The sequence below is a fragment of the Pongo pygmaeus genome, chromosome 12, assembly GCF_028885625.2.
Source record: "Pongo pygmaeus isolate AG05252 chromosome 12, NHGRI_mPonPyg2-v2.0_pri, whole genome shotgun sequence".
NCBI classification, from domain to species: domain Eukaryota; kingdom Metazoa; phylum Chordata; class Mammalia; order Primates; family Hominidae; genus Pongo; species Pongo pygmaeus.
In genome coordinates this window covers 63504736-63526066 of record NC_072385.2, presented here as the reverse complement: position 1 = coordinate 63526066, position 21331 = coordinate 63504736, and the positions used below count along the sequence as shown (strand labels likewise).

The 21331-nt window shown below is 44.1% G+C and overlaps 1 protein-coding gene across 10 annotated transcripts in view; it reads right to left on the bottom strand.

The window, feature by feature from the left end:
- Positions 1 to 21331, bottom strand: part of LOC134737792 (uncharacterized) — a 126569-nt gene that overhangs the window by 31444 nt on the left and 73794 nt on the right. The window contains exon 6 of one of the 10 annotated variants that reach the window (XR_010123053.1): positions 4213 to 4310. The exons of 8 other annotated variants lie outside the window; for them this stretch is intronic. The gene's annotated coding sequence lies outside the window, so the exon portion shown is untranslated. Of the gene's footprint in view, positions 1 to 4212; positions 4311 to 15818; positions 17385 to 21331 lie in introns of those variants that run through there. One more of the 10 variants, XM_063648619.1, reaches the window with a different exon arrangement.

The window sequence follows — 21331 nt, the reverse complement described above, 5'->3', positions numbered from 1 at the left end:
ACTTCTCTTCCTGTAGTCCCTACCCTGGCTCATCCTCCACCACCCTCGTCCAAGTCAGCACCTGTGAGTCACCCCGGGCTTCTCCTCCTTCCTCCCTCCCCTGTGCAAAGTCACCATGTCTTGGCCACCTCTCCTGTCTGCCTCTAGTCAGCCCTGCTCTCCTCCTCACCAGCCCTGCCCCAGCTGCGTCCTCCTCCTGCCATACCTGCTCTCTGGCAGAGGCCGCCTGCTGGCTTCCCTGCTTCCAGTCATGGCCACCTCCAGTCCGGTGGCACTGAACCACAGATGAGCAACGGAATGACCTGGGGAGGAGTTTAAAATCTAGATCCTGACTCAGTTGATCTGGCCGGGTCAAGCATGTGTATTTTTGCAAAAGTGCCCCAGGTGATTCTGACACATACTCCTAGTTAAGAACCACGGTTACGGCCGCCTCTTCCTCATTGTTATTAATAACAAGAGAAACAATAATTGACATTTTTTGTGCACTTACGTGCACTGCCTCATGTAATCTTCATGACAACCCTATGAGACAGGAGCTGTCTTCTACTCCCATTTTACAGTTGTTGAAACTGAGGCTCAGAAAGTCTCATGGCTAGTGAGGGGCAGGACCAGCTCATGACCAGCCTGACTTCTAACCACTGTGCTCTCCATACCCCTTTATAAAGCTGAAATTCATATGTGGCTCCCCTCCTCACACCATTTCCTGATAGTTCTAGAAAAAAAAAAAAGCAGTGTGGGGACACATTTATGATTTCCCTCTCCACCCAACCTCCCACCAATAGCTTCTTAACGCTAAAAGAAGTCTCTTGATCAGGGTAGTGGGGACATAGTGAATACCTACGTAAAAATTCACTGAGATGTATGCTTAGGATTTGTGACTTTATGTTTGTTATTCCCCAATAAGAAAAGATCCTTTAAAAAGTCACTTAAAAAAAAAAGAACCTAGCAAATCTGAAACAGAGAAAAATATGCATCTGCTAAAGAAACTGGGGAAAGGCCATAAAAATGCCAGCAACTGTGAAGAATTATTTCTGGCGCCGGGCACGGTGGCTCACGCCTGTAATCCCAGCACTTTGGGAGGCCAAGGTGGGTGGATCACGAGGTCAGGAGATCGAGACCACGGTGAAACCCCGTCTCTACTAAAAATACAAAAAAAAAAAAAATTAGCTGGGCGCGGTGGCGGGCGCCTGTAGTCCCAGCTACTCAGGAGGCTGAGGCAGGAGAATGGCGTGAACCTGGGAGGCGGAGCTTGCAGTGAGCAGAGATCGCGCCACTGCACTCCAGCCTGGGCGACAGAGCAAGACTCTGTCTCAAAAAAAAAAAAGAATTCTTTCTGGCAATAACACAGGTAAGAACAGGCTAGGAAAAGACCCCCAGAGCTAACCCACAGGAAATGCTCGAAAGAAACCAGGCTGGGAGAGGGCACTGGCTAGAGGCAGGGCTCCGGGCATGACTGACAGGAAACCCCAACACAGTGGGCCTGATGGCAGTCGGCAGTCGGGCACAAGCCAAGAGCCATAGCAATAACGGCAGCAGCGACACAGAGACTCTGAGGGCCCACAGGACTGTCTTTGGGCCAGGGACTGGGGGCTGCCCCAGGTGGAGGTCAATGACAGTGAGTTAACTCCTTAACTTTCACAATTCACAAAAATACTACAGATTCCATCTAGATTAATATTTATTTTATTTTTTGGAAACAGAGTTTCACTATGTAACCCAGGCTGGAGTGCAGTGGCTAGTCACAGGTGCAATCGCAATGCACTACAGCCTTCAGCTCCTAGGCTCAAGCATTCCTCCTGCCCCAGCCTCCCAGGTAGCTGGGACTCCAGGTGCACATCACTGTGCCCAGCTAGATTAAGATTTAAATTAAAAAAAAAAAAACTCACTAAAGTATTGAGATAGTTTGTGTGAATATATTAATATAAATTCTGTAGCAGAAGTATTCCTGAAACTGACATAAAGACAGAAACAATGCCTATAATCCCAGTATTTTGGGAGGCCAAGGAGGGCAGATCACTTGAGCTCAGGAGTTCAACACAAGCCTGGCCAACATGGTGAAACCTAGTCTTTACCACAAAAATACAAAAACTAGCCGGTGTGGTGGGGCATGCCTGTAATCCTGCCTACTCGGCAGGCTAAGGCAGGAGAATCACTTGAACTCAGGAGGCAGAGGTTTCAGTGAGCTGAAATCGTGCCACTGCACTCCAGCCTGGGTGACAGAGCAAGACTCTGTCTCAAAAAAAAAAAAAAAGACAGAAACCAGCCCAGTCCTAGTGATCCAAATACCAGTGACTTATCTGGCCAGGAGCCTCCACGTAACAATCCCAAAGGGAATTGTCACGATCGCTGCACCCACCCCCACCACTCCCCTTCCTGTAGTCCCAATCCTGGCTCATCCTCCACCTGCTCACACCCTGCCCTCCTCCAGGTCAGCATCTGTGAGTCACCCCGGGCTCCTCCTCCTTCCTCCCTCTCCCGCCCAAGGTCACCACATCTTGGTCCCCTCTCTCATCTGCCTTGAGTTGGCCCCGCTCGCCTCCTCTCTAGCCCTGCCCCACCTTCGGCCTCATCCTGCCACATCTGCACTCTGGCAGGAGCCGCCTCCCTGCTGGCCTCCCTGCTTCGAGTCATGGCCACCTCTAGCCTCATGGTTTGGAAAGCCTATATAGACTACCTTGATTACATGGATATTTTAGATTCATGAATGCTTTAAAAATGAACAAGACTAAATGACAAGTGACAATCTAGGATAAAATATTTGTAATATATGAGAATTGGGCAAGGTGGCTCACACCTGTAATCCCAGCGACTGGGCAGGCTAAGGCAGGAGTATAACTTGAGGCCAGATGTTTGAGGCCAGCCTCGGCAACATAGTGAAACCCTCATCTCCAAAAAAAAAAAAAAACCAAACACACACACACACACACACACACACACACACACATAATATATGACAGACAAGGAGTTAATAGCCTGAATACATCTTTAAAATAAATAAGAAAAAAATAATATACCACACTAAATAATAATAATAATAAACTACACAAATGAAGTGGGAAAAATGGAGAAATACACCAATAGAAAACAGAAAACTGACTGGGCTCGGTGGCTCACGCCTGTAATCCCAACACTTTGGGAGGCCGAGGTGGGCGGATTGCTTGGGCTCAGGAACTTGAGACCAGCCTGGCCAACATGGCAAAACCCTGTCTCTACTTAAAATACAAAAACTAGCTGGGTATGGTGGCATGCGCCTGTAGTCCTAGTTACTCGGGAAGCTGAGGTGGGGGATCACCTGAGCCCAGGAGGTTGAGGCTGCAGTGAGCTGTGATCACGCCACTGCACTCCAGCCTGGGCAACAGAGCAAGACCCCGCCTCAAAAAAAAAAAAAAAAAGAAAAAGAAAAGAAAAGAAAACTAGATAAAGCACATAAGCAGATAATTCATCAGAAAGAATTACCAATGGCTGGCCTGTAAAAGAATCCAAGTAATGAAAACAGAAATGGAAAAGGAAAGCAAACTAAAGCAAACAATGATATACTATTTGTTTTTGCTTATCAAATTTGCAAAATTTTCAAAAATGCTTATCCCCAGTGTTGGAAAGGACATAGTGAAGAAGGCACTCTCATAGGATTGGTGACGAGAGCCTAAGTTGATACATCCTTCCTGGAAGGCAATTTGACAATATGTACCAAATCCTTGAAAGTGTGCATACTCCTTGATCTACTCTATTTAACTTTCTAAATTAAAAAAAAAAACACTCAAGTATTGAGATAGTTTATTTGAATATATTAATATAAATTCTGTAGCAGAAGTCTTTCTGAAACTGACATAAAGACAGAAACCATGCCTATAATCCCAGCACTTTGGGAGGCCGAGGAGGATGAATCACTCGAGCTCAGGAGTTCAAGACAAGCCTGGCCAACATGGTGAAACCCTGTCTCTACTAAAAAATACAAAAGTTAGCCAATGTGGTGGTGCATGCCTGTAATCCCAGCTACTTGGGAGGCTAAAGCAGTAGATCCCCTTCTACTTAAGGGAATCAAAATAAGGATGTGGCTGGGGTTGGTGGTTCACACCTATAATCCCAGCACTTTGTGAGGCCGAGGCAGGTGGATCACCTGAGGTCAGGAGTTCAAGACCAGCCTGACCAACATGGGGACACCCTGTCTCTATTAAAAATACAAAAACATTAGCCAGGCATGGTGGCACATACCTGTAACTCTGGCTACGCAGGAGGCTGAGGCAGGAGAATCGCTTGAGCCCAGGAGGTGGAGGTTGCAGTGAGTCAAGATCTCACCATTGCATCCCAGCCTGAGCAGCAAGAGCAAAACTCCATCTCATAAAAAGAATAATGATAATAATAATAAGGATGTGCACAGAGTCAGAATTATATATAATGGCCACAACTGTTAATAACCTCAAGTGGCAATAAGAAGGGATTCGTTAAATCATGGTAAATTCATAGTGAAATATGTGATCAATAAAAATTTCATTGACAAGAAAAAATGTTCACAATGTACTGCTAAGTATAAAAAGCAAGTCATAGAATAGACGTACAGTATGAACCCATTTATGTAATAAACTATATATGCACAGAAAAAAATCTTAAAAGATATAACCAAAACCATAGCAATGTGTATCTCTGACAAATATTAGCATGATTTTTAATTTTCTTTTTCTGTTTCCTACTTCTCTTGTAAGAAACATGGCACTGTGTACTGGCAGAAACCCCGCAGGTAATGCAGACCCCACCATACCCCCCCACCTTTCCATCTACCTGGTGGGGTTCCCTGTCCAGAGCTGCCCTGTGGCTCTGAGCATTGATACTCTTTGTATGAGACATAAATGCTATTTCTTGTGCTGCTATTTTAACTTTTCAAGCTTAATCTTGCCTCCTCAATTTGCTGTGGTAAGACTGGGTAAGGTTTGTGTCTCACATTTCTTGTGTATTCTTCTCACTGCCTACTACATAGCAAGTTCACAGCAAACAGCCTAAGAAAGAATGTGTCACTTCTGTGCCCAAGATTCCGTGGGCTGGCTGGCCCCACAGGTGTGGCATCTGAAAGAGCCCAGTTCTAGGCCAGCTTGAGGCTGCATGTTGTGGGCTACCTGTCAATCTAGTTCTATGAAGATGCCTATTGTCCTGCTAATTACTGTAGAGTGATGGGGCTGCTTGTTTAAAGCATAGGTTATTGCCCTCACACCCACAGGCAAAGCCAATCCTGTGGCATCCCGTAATTAATGAGTCTATAGCATTTCTTCCTGCCTCTAGTGCAAAGTTGGCTTTGACCCAAGGGAGCGCTTCCCCTCCATCTACAACTTCACATCTTTGCTGCTGGAGGAATCTTCTGAGAAAGTACCTCCTTTCTTAAACTGGGGGGCTGATCAGAATAGCCCTATGTCCCTGGTGTTCAAAGTCAGCTTCACCAGCTCCCCCTCGTCCTTCTGAGTGATAGAGTATGCTCTTAAGTCCAAGCAAATCTACTATCCAACCAGCTCAGTTTATAGGCCCAGAGGCCAAAAGAACCCTAGAGACCACTGCAGGGGTGACAGACGGTTTGTTCATTCAAATTCAAAAAGTAAATGTTTATAGTTGTCGATAATCTCTGCAATCAGCACTCACTTCAGTTAAATCCTCTGTAGAAAAATGAGTTAAATCCTCTGGAGAGGGAGTCAGAATCAGGGAGAGGCCAGACAACTGCCTCTTTTTCTCCTTGTGTATGTGTGAATGTGTCTGGTGCTCACAAGGTTCTTGAAGGAGTAGACGGAGGAGAGAAGTCCTGAAGCCTTTGCCATGAGCATATGTGAGAGGCTTTATGGAGGCCAAGCCCAGACTTCCATCATGGGGACCTTGGCCAAGGTACTTCACAGCTCTGTGCCTCAGCTTCCTCATCTGTAAAATGGGATGATCATAGAGGACCTGCCTCACAGAGTGGTTGTTAATGGATGTTAAGCACTTACAACACTGCCTAGCCCAAGGTGAACAGGACACAAGTGTTTGCCACTGTTAACAAAAGCAGAGGGAGCCTTTTGAAAATGTCATCTTTTGAGTCCCCTGAGCACTCTCTTGCTCTCTCTGTGAAGAAAGATTCCACACAGCCTGGCATGAGAGCAAGCTCCCTTCCCAGGTGCTTTAGAAGCCAAAGAAGTGGCTGTAGCTGAGTTGGAAGACAGCTACTGGCCACAGAACATTCCTTTGGAAACTCTTCTCCAAGCAGCCCACCAAGGGCCTTGGGTGTTGAGAGAGCCCCGCCAGCCACGACGGCTGCCAGAGGCCTAAAACGAGGGTTGTGCTGTGGTTTCAATGTTTCTCCCAGAAAGCATGTGTTGGAAACTTAATTCTCAATGCAAGTGCTGGGATGTGGGGCCTGAGAAGTGATCAGGCCATGGGGCAGAGTGAATGAATGCCATTATCATGGGAGTGGGTTCCTCACAAAAGGACAAATTTGGCTCCCTTTTCTCTCTTCCACTCTTTTCGCCTTTCCACCTTCCACCATGTGCTGATGCAGCAAAGCCCCTCGATCTTGGACTTCCTAGACTCTAATACTGTAGGAAGTAAATCTCTGCTCATTATAAATTGCCCAGTCTGTGGTATTCTGTAATAGCAGCACAAAATGGACTAACACAGGGTGTTTGAGAGGAATCCCACGCTGGCTTACGGGAGGGCCATCTGCCACAAATGGAGTCTTCTAAGGGTGAGGGCTGGCCAAGGCTCCAATTCTTGGAGGAAAGATTTCTTTTCTGTAGCCTGAAAGTCTGAGATAGAAAAGCAGAAGAGGAATAGGGACCAACTCCAGATGGAGTCCTTGTTTTTAAGAGGTGGGGTAGGCCAAGCGCGGTGGCTCATGCCCGTAATCCCAGCACTTTGGGAGGCCGAGGCGGGCGAATCACGAGGTCAGGAGATCCAGATCATCCTGGCCAACATGGTAAAACCCTGTCTCTACTAAAATACAAAAAATTAGCCAGGTGTGGTGGCGTGCGCCTGTAGTCCCAGCTACTCAGCAGGCTGAGGCAGGGGAATCACTTGAACCTAGGAGGCAGAGGTTGCAGTGAGCTGAGATTGTGCCACTGTACTCCAGCCTGGCAACACAGCAAGGCTCCATCTCAAAAAAAAAAAAAAAGAAGTGGGGTAATCGAGTGCTAGTCAGTTGGTCTCATGGCAGAACACTACTTCAGACACATCAGTATTTGGTAAGAAGACAGACTACCTGAGTCATTAACAAACATTCATTTTCTTATATGGTAGAATCTGTTCCTCCCTCTGAACCTAGACTTTCTGAAAGGAAGTTAAACCTCTTCTCGTCTCCTGCTCTATCTCGTCACCTAAGCCTCAGCATTTTCTTGTTCAATCGACAAAACATCTTGGTTCCAGGCACTTGAGCCAGCCTTGGGCCTTAGGTGAATTGATGTCACTGGTCCCTGTCTGTTGTTACCTGCTCACTGGGGCTCAGAATGCCACTGCCTTTTGTCTATTTTGTTAAATGCTGTATCCCCAGTGTTTAGAATAGTGCCTGGCTCACAGTATGTGCTCAGCAAATAGCTGTTAAATGAATGCATGAAGATGCTGCAGTGTCCATCGCCCTCCCTCAAGCCCATGCCACCCTCACACAGAGAGGTTCCACTATGGTTTATTATTATTATTATTATGACTATTATTATTATTGAGTCAGGGTCTCATTCTGTTTCCCAAGCTGGAGTGCAGTGGCAATCGCAGCTCATTGCAGCCTGGACCTCCAGGGCTCAAGCAATCCTCCCACCTCAGCCTCCTGAGTAGCTGGGACTACAAGCACAAGCTACTATACTCTGTTAATTTTTAAACTTTTTGTAGAGACGGGGTTTCTCTGTTTCCCAGGCTGGTCTTGAACTCCTGGGCTCAGGCAATCTTCCCACCTTGGCCTCCCAAAGTGCTGGGATTACAGGAGTGAGCCAGCATGTGCACCCAGCCTATGGTTTCGTTTATCAATGTTTTTGTTCCACTTCTACATCCACTTTTATCTAATTCTGTTGTCTTCTTGACACGCATGCCAAATTGTAAATTTTGTCTTAAATGTATTTATTAAAGTCACAGATTTTCTTGTTTTCTAATTCATTAACTTCTTCTTTAATCTTAATTTGTTCCAGTTCCTTCTTGTCAGTTTATTTTTTGTTGTCTTGCTTCTTGAGTGTCCAACTTGCTCACTTAAATTCTATCTGGTTTAATAATAAAGCATTTAATTCCAAGCATTTTTCTTTGAGAATAGCTGAGCCATATTTAGTAAACTTTGTAGTGTCTTCAACATCCTTAATTTCTCCACAGCTTGTGACTGCATGTAGAGAATGACAATCTATCCCACTACCCACCCCCAAACTTCACCAGCCATTCTCCTGTTCTTTGAGAGGGAAATTGGCATCTACTCATTGTTTATAAAAAGCTTTTTGTAAATACACCTTCAAGCCACTTCCCTTCAACCCAGATACCACCCACCCCTCAGCCCCTGTTACACAGAGACTCAGGAGCCATGGGGGAGAGCCATGTGCTGGGCACTGTCTGCCCTTCGATAGCCCAGGGTTTCTCAGTGTCAGCACTATTGACACTTTGAGCTGGATAATTCTTTGTGGCCAGGCTGTCCTGTGCATTGTAAGATGCTTGGCAGCATCCTGGCCTCTTTCTACCCACTAGATGCCAGTAGAATATGCGCACATGCACATGCCCATGTGCGCACACACACACATACACCCCAAGTTGTGACAACTAAAAAAATCTCCAGACATTGCCAGATGTCCTGTGCTGGGGCTGGGGGGTAAAACTGTCCCTGTTTGAGAACCACTGATACAGTCCTATAAAAGCCACAGCCATAGAGAAGCCAGGACACACAATCTCACCTTCCATCTCTGCAAAGGTCTGGGAGGACCAAGGCCTGGAGGTCCCACAGTGGGGCCCCCTATGGTTAGGTGTAGGAGCTGCAAATGAGGCGGCGAAGGAGGCCAATTATGTTTCCTTAGGTGGGTGTAAATTTTCCCTCTTGCAGATGGAAAGAAAATGGGATCTAGGTGGCTTCTAGCTGGGAGGTACCTTCAAACTTAGGAGACCAAGAGGGTACAGGGGCAGGCTTCTCCAGCACCCAGTGGCCTTGGCCTCAGTTAGAGGACACCAAGACTCATGGGAGCCCAGTCCAGCCCAGAGGGGAGAGGGCCAGATAGGATTCAGAGCTGAAGCCCTGGCCAAAGCAGAGAGAACACCCTTACTTCGTAGAGCCTCAGGGTACAAGAACATCAGCAGCCCCTCTGTTCTCAGGAAGCAACTGGGATCTGTACTTGGTCATAAAAAGAAGCCCATTACCCTTTACAAAAAATAACATCCTGATCATTTAGCGCTATTAATGTGTAAAATGCACATACCTTGACCTAGCAGGTACATTGCTATGAGTGTATTTTATGGCTATACCAGTACAAGTGCTCAGGGTCTACAGAGGGGCTGTGGCATACTAATCCAGAGTGCAGCTTTGGGGCCTGGCTGCCTGGGTTCAAGTCCCAGATCTACCACCTACCAGGTATGTGATCTTGGGAAAGTTATTGACCTCTTTGCAACAGAGTTCCTTCATCGTGACATACAGGCAGTAAAAGGACCTATCTCTTGGGCTGCTACAAAGATTATGTAACTTACTATATTCCAACAACACAGTCTGTGGTCAATAAATGCTAGCTAAAAATCTGGGAATTTAAATGCCAATCATTGGTTAAATACATGTGACATATCCCTTCTGTGAAATACTGGGTAGCCACTGAAAGAAATGAAGTAGAACTATATCTACTTAAGCCGGGTGCGGGTTGCTCACGCCTGTAATCCCAGCACCTTGGGAGGCTGAGGCGGGTGGATCACCTGAGGTCAGGAGTCCTAAACCAGCCTAACCAACATGGAGAAACCCCGTTTCTACTTTAAAAAATACAAAATGAGCCGGGCGTGGTGGCGCATGCCTGTAATTCCAGCTGCTTGGGAGGCTGAAGCAGAATTGCTTGAACCCTGGAGGCGCAGGTTGCGGTGAGCCGAGATCGCACCACTGCACTCCGGCCTGGGCAACAAGAATGAAACTCTGTCTCAAAAAAAAAAAAAAAAAAAAAAGAACTATATCTACTTAAATAAGTAGAGCTTATTTAATAATAAGTAATAAATACGAATTATATATAATAGAAAAATTGTGCTAAATTTTATAATATAGATACACATGCAGAAAAGTATATATCATTTGAGCTTATTTGCATATAAAAAGAGCTATGTAGAAATAGCTATGTGACTTTAACTGCAAAGAAAGTTTCTAGAACCCTCAAGAAGCTCATTATATCTAGGGAGTGGGACTGGAGGACCAGGGAACTTTCGCTTTCTCCTTTGGTACTGTTTGAGTTTCCTACTATGAGTATGTATTTTTATTTATTTAGCGACAAAGAGTCTCACTTTGTTGCCCAGGATGGAGTGCAGTGGTGTGATCTCAGCTCACTGCAACCTCTGCCTCCTGGGTTCATGCAATTCTCGTGCCTCAGTCCTCAGTCTCCCGAGTAGCTGGGACTACAGGTATGCTCCATCACGCCTGGCTAATTTTTGTATTTTTAGTAGCGACGGGGTTTCACTATGTTGGCCAGGCTGGTCTTGAACTCCTGACCTCAAGTGATCTGCCCGCCTCAGCCTCCCAAAGTACTGGGATTATAGGCATAAGCCACCGTGCCCGGCCTATTTTTTTAAAAATAATAATATTCATCTTTTTGAAAAGAATGAGATAGATCTATCTCACTCTTATTCATTCATTTCCGCTGCTGTGGAAAATTTTTCAAGATTTCTTATTAATTTTTTTAAGTTGCAGAATATGAGTAATATAATACAAGCCATAGGAACGAATCTCCATTCACAAATCCAGGTGTACAAGAAATCAAATTTTAGTCTATAACTCAACTCATTGATTATGGTAAGCTTCAATCCTGACAACAGAAAACTTAATTTCAGGTATGTCCGAATTCTCCAGAATATTCAGAAGTGCCAGGCATAGGGGGTGCCGATGAAGTCAGCAGAGGCCAGGTCTGGCAGCCTCTGCTGCTCTGTGCCTCTTGGGGTAGCCAGGAACCTTGGATCAGGTTGCCTGTGTCTTCACGGCCTAGTCCACCCTTGTCCAACCCACAGCCTGTGGGCCGCATGCAGCCCAGGACAGCTTTGAATGTGGCCCAATGCAAATTTGTAAACTTTCTTAAAACATTATGAGATTTTTTTTGTGTGTGTGTTTTTTTTTTTTTTTTTTTAGCTCATCAACTATTGTGTTAGTGTATTTTAGGTGTGGCCCAGACAATGCTTCTTCTTCCAATGCGGCCCAGGGAAGCCAAAAGACTGGACACTCCTGGCTAGCCCTACCATATGACTGCCTCCTTCTGGGATTGTAGTCCTGCCCCCAGCCAGCCTGGGGAGGACAGGGCTAAACGGGTTGGGGTCCTTTCCACTCCCGAGGAAATCCTTCTTCCATCGTTTCCAGTCAAGGCATTCAGTCTGCGCAACAGAATCCTTTGATGAGCCACTCAGCAAATCCTGGAGTTGCCCTAAATGCTTAAGCTTTCAGCACACAAAAGCCAGAGATGCCTGAAGATTAATTCAGTTTTCTAACCTGAAAAGCTGCTCTGGAGGTAATGAGCTCCATAAATGTGAGGGCAGAAAAAGGGAAAATTCAGGGGAGAAAAAAATTAATTTCTCAGATACTATCCCTGCCACTCACATGTGTAAATGCAAAGCAAAAAGTGTAAACATTTCTACCAAATAATTAACAGTGCCTACCTGTATGGTAGGCTTTAGGATGGGGGAAGGGGTGCAAGAAGAGCATTTATATACTAGTCTATATATTTCCAAACTGTTTGGATTTTTAAATGATGAAGCTGTATTCAGCACTGCTTATATAACTTATTGTCTTATTTATATATTCATTTATTTATTTTATTTATTTAGAGATGGAGTCTTGCTCTGTTGCCCAGGCTAGAGTGCAGTGACACGATCTTGGCTCACTGCAACCTCCGCCTCCTGGGTTCAAGCGATTCTCCTGCCTCAGCCTCCTGAGTAGCTGGGATTACAGGCATGCACCACCACGCCCAGTTAATTTTTGTATTTTTTAGTGGAGGCGGGGTTTACCATGTTGGCCAGGCTGGTCTCAAACTCCTGGCCTCAGGTGATCCACCCGCCTCGGCCTCCCAAAGTGCTGGGATTACAGGCATGAGCCACCACATCCGGCCATAACTTATTATTTTAAATAAATAAATACCCACACATCCTTTGCCTCCAGGGGGACAATGCAGGCCACATCTGTCTAGTAGGCTGGTGGGCAGACATTTGGGAAGCATATTTTCACGAGGGGTAGAAAGGTTCTGAAGGAAATAACTCTTTCTAAGAGAAGAAGGAAAACAGGCACAACAAGCTGACCCAGAGACAGTTGCGTTCAACAGCAAGAACTGATTCTGGGCTGGACTGGTATTTGTAATTTAGATGTATCTGTGGGGCAAAGCCCCATAGCTCTATAAGGCAATGCAGGGACCAGCAGCCCCACAGCACTGCAGCTATAGGAGTGTCCGTGACTCCCAGCAGGTATGGGGTGCCTGATGGGTGTGACCGTGTCCAGCAAAACTGATAGCTACATGGGGTGTGGTAGGGGCAAAGTGAAGTCACAGAGCTGGAGGAGGGGAAAAGACGGAAAGATAATGGTAATTGTCTAACCTTGTCCACTAGCACAGGGGAGTCACACACCCTGGGGATGCCCAAAATGCTCATGGGATGCGGGTATGTGAACTAGACAGGGGTCTAGTTCCCACACTGGCAAGTAGGGGCAAGGGAGACGCACGAGTGGACAAGCTCTAAAGACGTGATAAGGGCACAAGAGTCCAGGTGTGTGTACAGGTGGGAAGCACAAGAGAGGGAGCCACAAAGTCTACAGGGGAGGGGCCAGGAAGGTCTCCTGAACAGCTGACATGGGGTGATTCACAGTTGGATAGATAGGCAGTAGGGATTTGCGTGGCAAGGGTGGAGGGCACAAGGAACTGCAAGTGCAAAGGCCTGGAGCTGAGAGAGCGAGCAAGCAGCGTTTGGGGGAACTGAAAGCAGTTCGAGCTGATGACAATGAATACAGGGGAGTGGCAGACAACGAGGCCACAAAGGTTGTGTTTCATGATAAGGAATTTGGACTTGATCCTGCAGGCAGTGGTGAAGCTCACAAGAGAAATATTTAACAGGGAAATTAAATGATCAAACTTTCCAGTAAAGTTTTTCACCACAACACTCCCATCTCTTTTAGTTAACTCCCACCCAGGCTGCAGTCTGAACATGAGAGCTGCTTCCTCCAGAAGTGCTCCCTGAACACCCTCAGACTCAGCCCTCAGTCAAAACTTCTAGGGGTTCCCAAGCACCTCTGCCATCTTTCCCCACTGCACTGGGTCCTAATGACCTGTGCCCTGTCCTTTTCTCTCTTCCTTCATATGTTGTGAGTGCTGGAGATCAGGACAGTATCTGTTATGTCCTATGTTGTATTCCCACAGCCTGCACAGAGCCTGGTATGGTAAGTACTCGATATGTGTTTATTTAATGAAAAACACGTTATCCTTAGCAAACTAATGCAGGAACAGAAAACCAACTACCACATGTTCTCACTTACAAGTGGGAGCTAAATGATGAGAACTCATGAACACAAAGAGGGGAGCAACACATACTGGGACCTCCTTGAGGGTGGGGGAGGGGGTGGGAAAAGGGAAAGGAGCGGAAAAAATAACTCTTGGGTACTAGGCTTAGTACCTGAGTGATGAAATAATCTGTACAACAAACCCCTGTGACACGAGTTTAACTACATAACAAACTTGCACATGTACCCCTGAACCTAAATTAAAAGTTAAAAAAAAGTGTGAGAAGATAACTCTTGTGGTTTCCAGCCAGAACTGTAGAGTACAGGTTGAAAACAGGGAGCAGGGGGCCAGGGAGAAGACCCTTGCAATCGTTTAGGTGAGAAGGGATGAGCACCTGAGCTGAGGGAGTGGTGGTGGGGCTGGAGAGCAGGGAGAGATTGGGAAAATGTTTAGGCAGCAGAACTGATAGGCCAGGTGAGCAGATGAGGGAAGGGAGGGAGCCAGATAAGGGGAGGAGGACTCCTGGGATTCTGGCTTTAGCATTTGAGCAGATGATGGATTAACCAAGACTGTCTATTTTGGAAGAGGAAGCAATGTGTAGGGGAAGACGAAGAAACCAGTTTAGACATGCTGACTTTGACTTGCCTGTAGAGCATATAGGTGGAACCACAAAACTGGAGCCCGGGACAGACATCCGGATTGAAGACAGAGATTTGGGAGCTGTCAGCCTGCAGGTGATGGTTAAAGACCAGGGAGGAAATAAGATCATCCAGGGAAAGGAGGAGGAGAGGAAACAAGAAGAATGACAACCTGTATAGAGTGAGCTGAAGAGGAGCCACGGAGAGGAAGGGAGGCATGAGAGAGGGAGGAAAAGCAGGAGCTGAGAGCAGCATCACCGCTAAGGGAGAAGCAGCTTCCGGGGCTAGCAAACAGGGTCCAACACTGTGAAGAAACAGAGCCTGCCCAGGCCTCCCTTTACAGCTGAGGAAAATGAGGCCAAGGGAGGCTGATCGAGGGTGCTGGAGGCATGTGCTATTAGTACCCATGGTCATATAGGCCATGGCTCTCAAATTATGATCCCTGGACTCCTGGGTCCCCAAGACACTTCCGGGGGATCCAAGAGGTCAACATCATTTTCTTTTCTTTTCTTTTTTTTTTTTGAGACGAGTCTCACTCTGTGGCCCAGGCTGGAGTGCAGTGGTGCAATCTCGACTCACTGCAAGCTCCACCTCCCGGGTTCAGGCGATTCTCCTGCCTCAGCCTCCCGAGTAGCTGGGACTACAGGCGCCCACCAACACACCCGGCTAATTTTTTGTATTTTTAGTAGAGACGGGGTTTTACCGTGTTAGCCAGGATGGTCTCAATCTCCCGACCTCATGATCCGCCCACCTCGGCCTCCCCAAGTGCTGGGATTACAGGTGTGAGCCACCGCGCCCGGCCAAGGTCAACATCGTTTTTATAATAATACCAAGAGTTTTTCTGCAGCATTCACTTTGCGGACATTTGCACTGATGATGCAAAAGCAACAGCATTTGGTGCCTTCTAGAGCCTTAAGTCAATGAAGAGACACCAAACTGCACCAGGAGTCACAGTCTTCACCCCCATGTACTTGCAGTTCAACAGAAAGGCAAACTTCACATAAGAATGTCCATGACAGAGTAATAATTATTAATTTTATTAAAACTTATCCCTTGAATACATGTCTTATTAATACTCTGTACACAAAGCACTTCTGCTGAATACCAAAGTACTGGAAGCACGTACCTGATTGTTTGAATTACAAGCTGACCTACCTGCTTTTTCATAGAACATCATTTTTATTAGGAAAAAAATGACTAACAAACTAACTATGATTATTCAGACTTGGGTATTTGGCAAACATTTTCTCAAAAATGAATGAAGTGAACCCGTCACCTCATAGAAAACAACTGACAGTATTTGTTGCCAACTAAAAATTTGAGCTGTCAAGTGAAGATTTAAAATTTTGGAAAATGTGTATCCATGCTGGTAGATACCTATAGACTTCTTAACACCTCAAGACTTTTCTGATGAAATCAGTGGTAACACTGACAAATATGTTTTTGATATTATAGACTGAAATGTGCCTACATTTAGAAGATGTGCATAATTCACTGAACCATCATTTTCAAAATGACCAATGCATAATGTTACAAAATCAGGCATGAATAAAAGACCCATTCAAAGTGCAAGATAGAGCAATGAAGTTTAATATAGAAAAGTATGAGTTCACTGATATGGATTCAACTAATTTTTTACACACATTACAACTAATTTTTCAGAAACTGCCATTTGTCTAATTTTGATGACACACCAAAGAAGAGTATCCACCATGATCTAAAAAGGTTATTAAAATACTATTTTTTCCAACTCCAAATCTGTATGTAGCTGGATTTCCTTCATCTACTTCAATCAAAACAACATACACAACAGACTGAATACAAAAACAGATACGAGAATCCAACTATCTTCTATTAAGCCAAACATTAAAGAGAGTTGCAAAACTATAAAATGATACTACTATTATCTACATTTTTTTGTTGTTTTAGAGAAGACAGTTGTTTTTATAAAAAGTATATTGGCCCGGTGCAGTGGCTCATGCCCGTAATCCCAGCACTTTGGGAGCTCAAGGTGGGTGGATCACTTGAAGTCTGGAGTTCGAGACCAGCCTGGCCAATATGGTGAAACCCCGTCTCTACTAAAAAATACAAAAACTAGCCGGGTGTGGTGGTGGGCACCTGTAATGCCAGCTACTCAGGAGGCTGAGGCATGAGAATCACTTGAGCCTGGGAGGCGAAGGCTACAGTGAGCTGCAATTGCGCCACTGCACTCCAGCCTGGGCAACAGAGTGAAACTCCGTCTCAAAAAAAAAAAAAAAAAGTATGTTCACATGTAATGGATTCATTGTTGTTACTTTTAAATCATCAGTTTCTAATATGGCATTTTTCCAAAATACTAATTTTAATGTTTATCGTATTTTGGACATGGTAAATATTGTTAAAAACCACTAAATAAAAGTTATTTGGGGTTGTCTATAATTTTTAAGAGTGTAAAAGAGCATATCATTGGATTTGTCAATGATTTCTTGAATATAACACCCAAGGCACAGGCAACAAAAGAAAAAATAGATGTACTGGACCTCATGAAAATTAAACACTTTTTTGCATCAAACGGCACTTTCAGCAGAGTAAAAAAGGTGATGCACAGAATGGGGAAAAATATTTGAAAAGCATATCTCTAGTATGGCTTAACACTGAGGATACATAGAGAAATTTAAATATTCCACAACAGAAAAACCAAACAACCCCATTCAAAAAAGGGCAAAGGACTTGAACAGACATTTCTCCAAAGAAGATATACAAGCACAATAAGCCCACAAAAAGATACTAGAAATCGTAAAAAGCATGGGGAAAAAAAGGAGACATATTGGACTACATCAAACTTAAAAATTTCTGTGCAACAGAGGATACAATTAGGAGTGAAAAGGCAGCCGGGTGCAGTGGCTCACACCTGTAATCCTAATACTTTGGGAGGCTGAGGCAGACAGATCACTTGAGCCTAGGAGTTCAAGAACAGCCTGGGTAATATGGTGAAATCTCATCTCTACAAAAAATAAAAAATTAGCCAGATGTGGTGGCATGAGTCTATAGTCCCAGCTATTTGGGAGGCTGAGGTGGGTGCATCCCTTGAGCCAGGAAGATCGAGACTGCAGTGAGCCACATTCATGCCATTGTACTCCAGGGATAATACAGCAAGACCCTGTCTCAAAAACAAAAACAAAAACAAAAACAAAAGTGAAAAGACAACCCACAGAATGGGAAAAAATATTTGCAAATCTTATATCTGAAAAGGACTTACTATCCAGAATATATTTTTAAAATTCCTACAACTCAACAACAAAGAGCAAATGTCTTCATTTTTAAAATGGGTAAAGGACTTTGAATAGTCTCCAAAGAAGGGACACAAATGGCCAACAATCATATGTAAAGATGCTCAACATCACTAATCATTAGAGAAATGCAAATCAAAACCACAAAGAATTATCACCTCACACCCATTAGGTTGGATACTATCAAAAATTTAAAAACAGACCCAACTATATGTGGCCTATGAAGATTAACTTCACATTTAAGAACACATACAGAATGAAAGTGAAAGGCTAGAAAAAGATATTTCAGGCAAATGGAAACCAAAGAGAGCAGGGGTAGCTATACTTAAATAAAATAGACTAAGTAAAAAACTGTAAAACAAGACAAAGAACATCATTACATAATGACAGAGGATCAATTTATCAAGATAATATAACAACTGTAAATATACAGCTGACCCTTGAACAACACAGGTTTGAACTGCACAGGTCCACTTATATGCAGATTTTTTCCAACCAAATGAGGATCAAAAATACAGTATTCACAGGATGGGAAACCCATGTACATGGAGGGCCAACTTTTCATATACAGAGGTTTCGCAGAGCAACTGTGGGACTTGAATGGTGCAGCTTTTGTTATACACAGAGGTACTGGAAGCAATCCCACACGAAGGGACAACTGTAAATACATCCAACATCAAAGCTTCTAGATACATAAGGCAAATATCAATACATCTGGAGAGAGAGAGATTATAATACAATAATAGTAGGGGACTTTAGGCCAGGTGTGGTGGCTCACACCTGTAATCCCAGCACTTTGGGAGGCCGACGTGGGCAGATCACTGGAGGTCAGGGGTTCAAGACCAGCCTGGCCAACACGGCGAAACCACATCTCTACTAAAAATACAAAAATTAGCTGGACATGGTGGCTCCCACCTGTAATCTCACCTACTCAGGAGGCTGAGGGAGGAGAATCACTCGAACCCGGGAGGCGGAGGTTTCAGTGAGCCGATATTTTGCCACTGCACTCCAGCCTGGGTGACAGAGCAGGACTCCATTTCAATAATAATAATAACAGTAGGAGACTTCAATAGTCCACTTTCAATAAAGCCAGAAAATCAAAAAGGAAACATCAAACCTGAACTACACTTTAGACCAAAGGAAACTAACAGACATGTAAAGAACATTCCATCCAACAGCAGCAGAAAATACATTCTTCCCAAGTGCACATGGAACATTCTTGAGGACAACTCACATGTTAGGCCACAAAACGAGTCTTAATAAACTTTAGAAGACTGAAATCATACCAAGTATCTTTTCTGACCACAATGGTATGAAACTAGGAATAATAAAAGGAATTTTGGAAAATTTCACAAATACAAAGAAATTGAACAACATGCTCGTGAACAATAGCCAGACAAGGACACTACAAGAAAAGAAAATTATAGACTAATGGGACTACATCAGCATAGATGCAAAAATCCTCAATAAGGCTAGGTGCAAGCAATGTGGCTCACACCTGTAATACCAGCACTTTAAAAGACTGAGATAGGAGGATTACTTGAGCCCAGGAGTTTAAGGCTGCAGTAAACCAAGATTATGCCACTGCACTCCAGCCTGGGTAACAAAGCAAGACCAGCAAACCGAATTCAACAATACATTAAAAAGATCATCCAGGCCAGGCTCATGTCTGTAATCCCAGCACTTTGGGAGGCGAAGGCAGGCAGACCACTTGAGGTCAGGAGTTTGAGACCAGCTTGGCCAACATGGTGAAGACCCAACTCTACTGAAAATACAAAAAGTAGCTGGGCATGGTGGCAAATGCCTGTAATCCCAGCTACTCAGGAGGCTGAGGCATGAGAATTGCTTGAACCTACGAGGCAGAGGTTGCAGTGAGCTGAGATCACACCATTCCTCCAGCCTAGACAACAAAGCAACAGAGTGAAACTCTGTCCCCACCAAGAGAGAAAAAAAAAAAAAGATCATCCATTATGATCAATTGGGATTTATTCCTGGGATAGATACAAGGATGGTTCAACATATACAAATCAATAAATATGATACACCACATTAACAGGAGGAAGGACAACAGCCCTATGATCATCTCAAATTTTTTTTTTTTTTTTTTTTTACACGGAGTCTGGCTCTGTCACCCAGGCTGGAGTGCAGTGGTGTGATCTCAGATCACTGCAAGCTCCGCCTCCCAGGTTCATGCCATTCTCCTGCCTCAGCCTCCCAAGTAGCTGGGACTACAGGCACCCACCACCATGCTCGGCTAATTTTTTTGTATTTTTAGTAGAGACAGGGTTTCACCATGTTAGCCAGGATGGTCTCCATCTCCTGACCTTGTGATCCACCCACCTCAGCCTCCCAAAGTGCTGGGATTAACAGGCGTGAGCCACCACGCCCAGCGTGATCATCTCAATTGATGGAGAAAGCTATTCAACAAAATTAAACATCCTTTCATGATTAAAAACTCTCAATAAATTAGGCATAGAAGGAACGGACCTCAACACAATAAGGGTCATATACGATAAGGCCACAGCTAACATCATATTGAATAGTGAAAATTGAAAGTTTTTTTCCTAAGATTAGTAACAAGACAAGAATGCTTATTTCAGACACTTCTATTCAACACAGTATTGGAAATCCTAGCCAGAACAATTAGGCAAGAGAAAGAAATAAAATTTGTCGAAATCGCAAAGGAAAAAGTTAAATTGTTTGTTGATGACATGATCTTTAGATAGACAATAGTAAAGACTCACCAAAAAACTGTTAGAACTGATAAACATATTCAGTAAAGTTGCAGGATACAAAATCAACATGCATTTGCTTGTCTGTTAGTATTTTTTTAAAAAAAGAAACAAAATCAACATGCAAAATTCAGTAGTGTTTATATACAATCAACGAACTATCAAAAAAATTGAAAAAAACAATCTTATTTACAATAGCTATTTAAAAATACTTCGGAATAGGCTGGGCTCAGTGGCTCACGCCTGTAATCCCAGCACTTTGGGAGGCCAAGGCAGGAGGATCGCCTGAGCTCAGGAATTTGAGACCACACTGGGCAACATGGTGAAACCCCATCTCTACTAAAATACAAAAAATTAGCCAGGTGTCGTAGTGCGTACCTGTAGTCCCAGCTACTCAGGAGGCTGAGGCACGAGAATCACTTGAGCCCAGGAGGCGGAGGTTGCAGTGAGTCGAGATCACGCCACTCCAGCTTGGGCTACAGAGTGAGACTCCATCTCAAAAATAAATAAATAAATAAATAAAATAAAATAAATAAATGAATAAAAAATACTTAGAAATAAATTTAATCAACGAAATGAAAGATCTGTACATGGAAAACACTATTGAAACACTGATGAAAGAAACTGAAGAGGACACACACAAAACATGGAAAGATATGCTGTGTCCGCAGTTTGGAAGAATTAATATTAAAATGCTCATACTACCCAAAATGATCTACGGATTCAATGCAATCTCTATCAAAATACTAATAAAATTATTCACAAAAATTGAAAAAACAACTCTGAAATTCCTATGGAACCACAAAAGACCCCAAATAGCCAAAGCAATCTGCAGCAAAAAGAACAAGGCTAGAGGTATCATACTGTCTCCAAAATATACTACAAAGCTGTAGTAACCAAAACAGCATGGTACCACCAAAAAACAGACACATAGACTAATGGAACAAAATAAAAAACCCAGAAATAAATCTATGTATTTACAGTCAACTGATTTTCAACAAAGGTCCCAAGAACATACACTGGGGAAAGGACAGCCTACTCAATAAATGGTGCTGGAAAAACTGGATATTCAAATACAGAAGAAT